The sequence below is a fragment of the Centruroides vittatus genome, unplaced genomic scaffold (assembly GCF_030686945.1).
Source record: "Centruroides vittatus isolate TY-2023 unplaced genomic scaffold, ASM3068694v2 contig_1824, whole genome shotgun sequence".
Taxonomy (NCBI): Eukaryota; Metazoa; Arthropoda; class Arachnida; order Scorpiones; family Buthidae; genus Centruroides; species Centruroides vittatus.
In genome coordinates this window covers 1,328,212-1,335,646 of record NW_027121123.1, presented here as the reverse complement: position 1 = coordinate 1,335,646, position 7,435 = coordinate 1,328,212, and positions in this window count along the sequence as shown.

The window sequence follows — 7,435 nt, the reverse complement described above, 5'->3', positions numbered from 1 at the left end:
TAGCAGAAATGCTTTAGCTCAGCACGCAATTTCAACATGCCTTCAGAATATCATTATAATGTCATAAGAATCTTTACACATTTCCGATTTAAAAGTTTAGAATATTAAAAAAAAACCTATAAATTCTTTCATAACACATTAAAAAAACATGCTAGAGAATGTTATTTTTTTTAAAATGTATGTTAAGAATTTCCATAAACCTCTGTACAATCTTATGTTTCCTATATGGAGAGCCAGAGATGGAGATGAAGAAGAGCAAGAGCAGGAGGATGCTGAGAGAAGGAAAATAAAAACAAGTTAAAAAAGAAAAACTTTTTGTTCTAAAAGTTTAACTATAAACATCATAAACTTCTTGGAACTTCATCCATAAAAATATAAGACTTGTTCTAAATTTAATATAGCCAACGATCGATAATCGATATATTTGATCCCCCTTTTTTATAGTTTATATCTTTACAGGTCAGCAAACATTTCGAAGAAAGAATTTCAATACTTCGATCTAAAAATATCGCTAAATATGTTTCGCTAAATCTAAATATAGTGACTTATTTTATTATTATTTGAGTTATAAGTTAGGATTTGGAGTCAGTTTTATATCAAGTTTCGATTTTTAACACGTTTTATATACAGAAAGCGGCCAGATTTTATGATAAAATATTGAAAAAGAATATTTTTCAATATTTTTTTTCCTTCTCTACCGACTTATAATTGAAGTAAAGTTGATAACTAACTTTACACAAGTTAAATTGCTTCAGGGTTTGAGTTTAAGAGATTAACAAGGAGATAAAGATGAAGTTTTCAATTATGTGGCTCTATATAGGTGTAGAAACTTATAAATTTTAGTTTTTAAACTGTTATAGAATCATGCTTAAACCATATAAAAGCATAAGTAACTTCAGTATGATTGTGTAGAGCGTATGAAGCTCTAGTCACTTATGTTGGGTCTATAATATTGAGTTGTAGAGATTTATGTATGTTCTATCCATCATTCTCACCAGTTAATTTAGGTTTCCTCCTGTTTAAACATTAATATAACTCTATGGGGTTGCAGAGCACACATAAAACTCGATCGGAGTAAAGAGTTTTATGTGTGTAGACTATAGGGTTTTATATAAGCTCTATATACTTAATTAAGCTGAATAGTGTAACTCTATAGGGCTGTAGAGCAGATATATAAACTTTCCACTCTGTTTAGGTGGGGTTAGAGTCTTATACATGCTTTCTATTATAGAAAATGCGACTTTACACGTAACAAATGCAAACTTACAAGTTGCTTTGTATAACAAAGTTCTCTGTGGAGCAATTTATATATGAATTTCTCTAAAGTTTGGGTGATTAACGAGACACAATCGTAATATATTACAAGATAAAAGTGGTATTGTTCGTCTTCATCGACAAAATAACGTTTAAATAGATCATTTTGACTCGGTAAAGCATTGTGACGTAGAAATCACAGGGCGGAGACAGAGAGAATCCTTCATTTCAGATTAATCATATATCTCTGTTCCACTTTCAGCTTTCTAATCATCCTCCTCATGGGGATAGGCCAAAGTGTGGCACAATGAAGTCATCACAGTTTAGGTGAATAACGCTGTTACAAAAGTTTTCCAATAATTTCTAGGTGGAAACACATTATAATATCACAATACCACCACCTTCACACAGCATTTTACAACGTTTGAATCACGCAAATGTGCAACACAAACTTTTGAGATGGAGATTTTTACCCGGATAAAGCATACAATTGTCGAAAATTTCGGGCGTTTTTATCGAAAATTCGTGTATAGAATGCACCCGAAAGCTTAAAAAATTCGTCAACCATAACAAAATATTGTGTGACGTAACAAAAAATGCCATTTTTTTAAGTGTGAAGCGAGGAGTTTAATACGGATCCTATCGATTGTACACTATTTTTACACGTTCGAAACTACCGTAGAAAGTGAAATTTAAGTTCTAAATTTGGAAAATTGTTGGACAAACTATATTTGTAATGAGATGTTATGTATAATGTTCTGTGGACGATCGGTGGCTAGTGTAAAATGGAACATCCTGTCCTAATACCCCTCAAGCTGTCAAATTGTTACGCCTATATGACAGTTGTTAATTCCCACGTTAATTTCCACTAGGATTAACAATGACAGGAAAAGGAAGGATATTTTCCTTTATTGACCAATAATTCTACATAGATATCAATTATTAATTTATATTGATAAATCACTTCAGGATCTACGTTAAAAAAAAAGTGGTACAGACTAAGACTTTCTATCGATCGTGTGAAGCAGAAATTAATAATTTCAACTTAAATTCTTAGATTTTATTCAATAATACTACATTTTTTTTACGTTTAATAAACATTTTTCTACCATTTTTATGCTGACTTTTATAGGAATAAATGCTGTTTTGAGTTGGTTTTTAATCAAATTTGCTAAGTTTGGTTTATCTAAATCTTCTCGGGAATGAAAATTTCTCCTCTACAATCAATTTTAACGTCTCTCAAATTGAGTTTTTTACGACAGAAATCTCTAATTTCAACTTATTTTATAGTAATTCTATAAGTTAAAATGCTAATTTAAGCTTATCTCGTCTTGATTTATAACAGGAATTGCGACGGTTACAGTCGAATTTGTTAATAATTTTTACTTAAAACATATTATATTTTACAAAATAAACACTAATTTAAGCTTATCTTTAGCCAAAATTTCTATATTTATCAAAAAATAAAAATAAAATTTAGAGCGAAACTAGCAATTTTACGCGCAAAACGGACTCATTCAAAGTTGAATTTACTTAAAAAATAACAATTCTAAAACGATTTTACGAATAAAATTGCTACAGTAAACACGTTAAAGTTTAGTTTTATAAGAAAATTTAGTAATTTCAACCGAATTTTTACAGCAAACATTAAGAACTCCATTGATTTTAAGCGGAAAGTCTCTCCCGAAATTGGATTTTATAGCAAAAATTACAACATTAAACCCATCCGGGATTGATTTTATATAAGCAAATATCGTTAATTTTATCTTATCAATTATAAATATCACTCAAAATCCAATTTTTATCTCTAGCCACATCACGAAACTGCACGAGTTTAAACAGTATTTTTCCACCCTTTCTCGCTGCTTTTATAATGAATCAATTGTTTACTTCTTCTAAAAAGGCATTGTTATTGTTTCAACTTGGGGTAATTGTTTTTTCAGAGCCTCGTGAGATGAAGACAATCAAGTTGGACACAACGACACTCTCTGGCTACTTCCGCTCCATCTACTAGCTTAGAACTGATAAAAGTTGACAGAGGTGAGCAAAAATCGCAAGCAGACATATCGATCAAGTTGTATTGTACTAGACAAGAACAACAAGTCGATCTGAAGACAGATAAATACTTTGATAGATACGCTGCCAACTTGTCTCTTCGACATCATCAACACACAGCACACTTCTCATGAAGATATAATGGAAGAATGTTCTATATAAAATTAAGTTAAGTTTGACAACGGAATTGATACTTCTTTCACGCTTTTCTTTTAATGATAAAACATTTCTGAAACGTTCTCTTAACACTTTCATGTCAACCTGAATGTCCATCAACTGACGTCACACAGCCTGTATTCAACAAATTCCAACATAGATATGAACGATTTCTTTACTGTTTTAAAGGCATAATTGCTAATTAATGCAAAATTTTATTGTAAATTAAATTTTTAAATCAAATTTAATAATCTTTCTTAAAATCTAAATTGAAATTTTCGCGAAAAATAAGACGAATTTCATAAATTTTGCTTAATATTTTCTAGTCCTGATAAGTTGAAAGAAAGTTAAATCTTTACAAATAATCTTTATTTTTAATTAAATTTGTAATTGTTTTTCGTGAAATTTAGCTGATTTTCTTGAAATTGAATAAGAAACTTTTGTGAAAAACATGTTATAATTTTGTCTGAAAGACCTTTACTGTTTTCTAATGGTTTGTTTGTATTGTACGTTAAACCTTGAAAACGGGTTAAATTTATGAAATTTTTTTTCTAGGAAATTAAATATACATTCACTTTTTACGAAATTTAATTAGTTTCCTTGAAATTTAAAATAAAAATTTTCGTAAAAACGACATATAAAATTTTAAAATCAGGTTTTAAAACTTTTACGAGTAAGTTACACGTTTAAAAGTAAGAATTTTGTGTAAATTTAATTGAAAATAATTAAGTACACTCGAACCTGTAATAACAACCACCTCCCAACAACGGCCACCTGTAAAAGGCGGCCATTTTTTCCAGGGACGTTTCTTTTTTGAAATGTATACAAAATAACCTCCGAACAGCGGTCATTTCTTTTTACGTTTCAGTCAGTAGCCGTTGTTCACAGGTTTGACAGTATGTAGAATTTTGATTGACTTATTTAAAAAATAAAGGAAAAATTTTCGAGCACGAGATGCTCGAAGAATTTGCTCATTTCCTATCGAGTTATACAATATTTATGAGTATAAAATTCGAAGATTCACGTTTAAAATTTAATTGTTTGTCTTACTCGGTATACATTTAGGTAAGATGGATTATCCATTCATTTATCGTAGTGTACATAGGAGCACATGTCATGTAGATGTCACCGTACGTGTTGCTGCAAACCTAACCGTTTTAGGGATGTCATTCATGCCAAATGGCGAATTATCAGCACATAAATATACAATAAGCGCGACCAAAAAGCTAAAATAAGCAGAAAAATTTAGAAAAATAATTACGGAAATTTAAGGAAACAGGGAAACTTATTCCCTAAACTCAGAAGAATTTAGCGAAAACTGGGGAAATAATTCGGAAAAAATTAGGGAAATTTAGGGAAAAAATTCGGAAAAATTTAGGAAATTCTAGGAAAATAATTCGAAAAAATTAGGTAAATAATTCGAAAAAATGAAGAAAAATTGGGAAATAATTCAAAAAATTTAGGAAAATTCAGAAACATTTAGGGAAAAGGTTAGGGAAATTAGGGAAAAATTAGAAAAAATATATATATATCTAATTTCCGTAACGTGTTAAGAAGGAAAAACTGCACACTTTTAGTGAAATTGTGTAAATTTATAGCTGCGAATCCGCTCATTAAAAAGTCGTTGGTTCGGATTTCGCGTTAACTTATCGCCAGAAAAATATTGAAAAAAACTTTTTTTAAAAAACAAGCATTTCTAAAGATGAATACTTCGCCTCAGTTAAACTATAAATTCTTTATAACAAATTTTAATTCGATATTTTAATTAATTAATTAATTAATTATTCCTACTTTAACTTATGAGTTTGGTCAAATTGCTAATTTGACCAAACTCATAAGAACGTTTTTGTGAATATTTTGCTGAAAATGTTTTTTTTTCTTTGCTTGTTTTTAGCTGAAATAATTAATGTAAATCGATATTTATGAACATATTTTGCTAAAATAGTTATTTAAAGTATGTTTTTTTTGGAAAACCTTTATTAAAATAACGAACGAAAATGCACATTTTTGTATAATTTCTAATAAAATAGTTAACGAATTTTGGTTTTTTTGCAATTTTTTTTTTTTTTGCTCAAATAATTTTTTACGTAATTTTGTTCAAATCTTTATGATTTTTATCGCTTTTCAGCAAAAAATATACATTTTCATTAATTATTTCACCAAAAAACATGTGAAAAACAGCGATATTCTTTAACTGTATTAGTAAAATATGTGCTAAAAACATTATTTTTTAATGCTATTTTCTCACAAAATGTGCAAAATATGCACATGTTCGTTAACTATTTTAGCAAAAATCGTGCAAAATTTAGTAAATATTTACAGCAAAGAGTGCAAAAAGCAATAACATTTGCTAAGGACTTAAATAAAATACGCAAAAAATAACAAGTATAATTGTTTTTTTTTTTTGCACATTTTGCTAAAAATACTAATAATATTACTTTTTGCTAAAATATTTAATGAAAATGTGTAGTTTTTTTTTGCACGTTTTATGCGAAAATAGCGTTGAAAATAATCATTTTTGCACACATTTCGCTAAAATAAATAAATATTTATTCATCTCTGCACACTTTTTGCTAAAATATTTTAAAGAAAAGACAATTTTTTGCAGGCTCCTGAATGGGACAAATTGTTTAGAAGCAAATTAAAAGCAATCCACGACAGAATGACGATGAATAAATTAATGAATTGACGTCCTTATTATTATTTATTATTATTTTTTTAAATAAATTTAATTTTTTCCCATTAAAAATCGAAGTTTTATTAATATTAAAATATTAAATATTGTGTGAGACATTTTAAAAAATTCAGAAAAAAAATATCAATATATAAATATATTTTCTGAAGTTCTTTCAACAAACTTCGACATTCTTTTGTCTATAAAGGAACGAATTCTTAATTAAAATCAATCTATGGAATTCTAAGAGATGCTTATCTTATGAAAAGAAATATTCTTAAAGAATTTTCACTTTAAAAATCGTATAAAAATGAAAAAAATTAAATAAAAATTAAGAAAAAAACATCGTTGAAAATCCCTCTCTCTCTCTCTCCTTTTGGAATTCTTGAAATATTTTGAAATCTGTGACGTATTTTAATTTCAGAAAATGAGATTTTAATGTTTAATTATGTAAATATTTTCGATTCGTCAAGGGAAAAAAATATTTATATTACCTTAAACCGAGCATTAACATTAGTTTTTAAAGATATTCCACTGTTTACCTGATGATTTCCTACTAGTCGACTGTGAAATTCAGGAGTGTGGTTAATTTATTTTTTTGTTTTTGGGTGAAATTTCGTTAAGTTTCTTGAAATTCTTAAATACGTTTTAATGTTTTTTGTATTTGTAAATAAATAAATTTCATGAAATTTATAAGGAATTTTACGAATACCGATGTTAAATTTTATTAATTCTGAAGTAATATTTCATGCTCTTAACTAATATCGTAATATTTTCGTGAAATTTAAATATTTTTCCTAAAAGATCTATGAAAATTTCATAGAATTTTTATGAAAATATTCACGAAATTCTATATATTCTTTTCTAAATTATGACTCGACGTTTCATCATGCATTTCACAAAAGATTTTCATGAAATTCAGATAATTTTCTTGAAAACTTTATAAAATTTTCCCGAAACTTTCAAGGAAAACCTCCACATTCCTTAAAACAATTCAATTTTCACGAGAAATTATTCAAAATTAAACTCAAAAAATTATTCTTAAAAAATAATATTTCATGCAAATCGTGAATCTAATTCTGTATATTTGCTTCGAGTATCATTAAAATTTCATACAAAACTATCCCGTGATTTTATTTAACTATATAATTGGTATGTTTATGAGATAACAGAATTAAATAAATATAAAATAGTGATGTTTGCTTGTGGAAATATTTGCACAAACATCAACAATTTGCCAAATTGTTTCAACAATCAAACATGACAAAGATACGATAATAGAAAATTAAATAATTT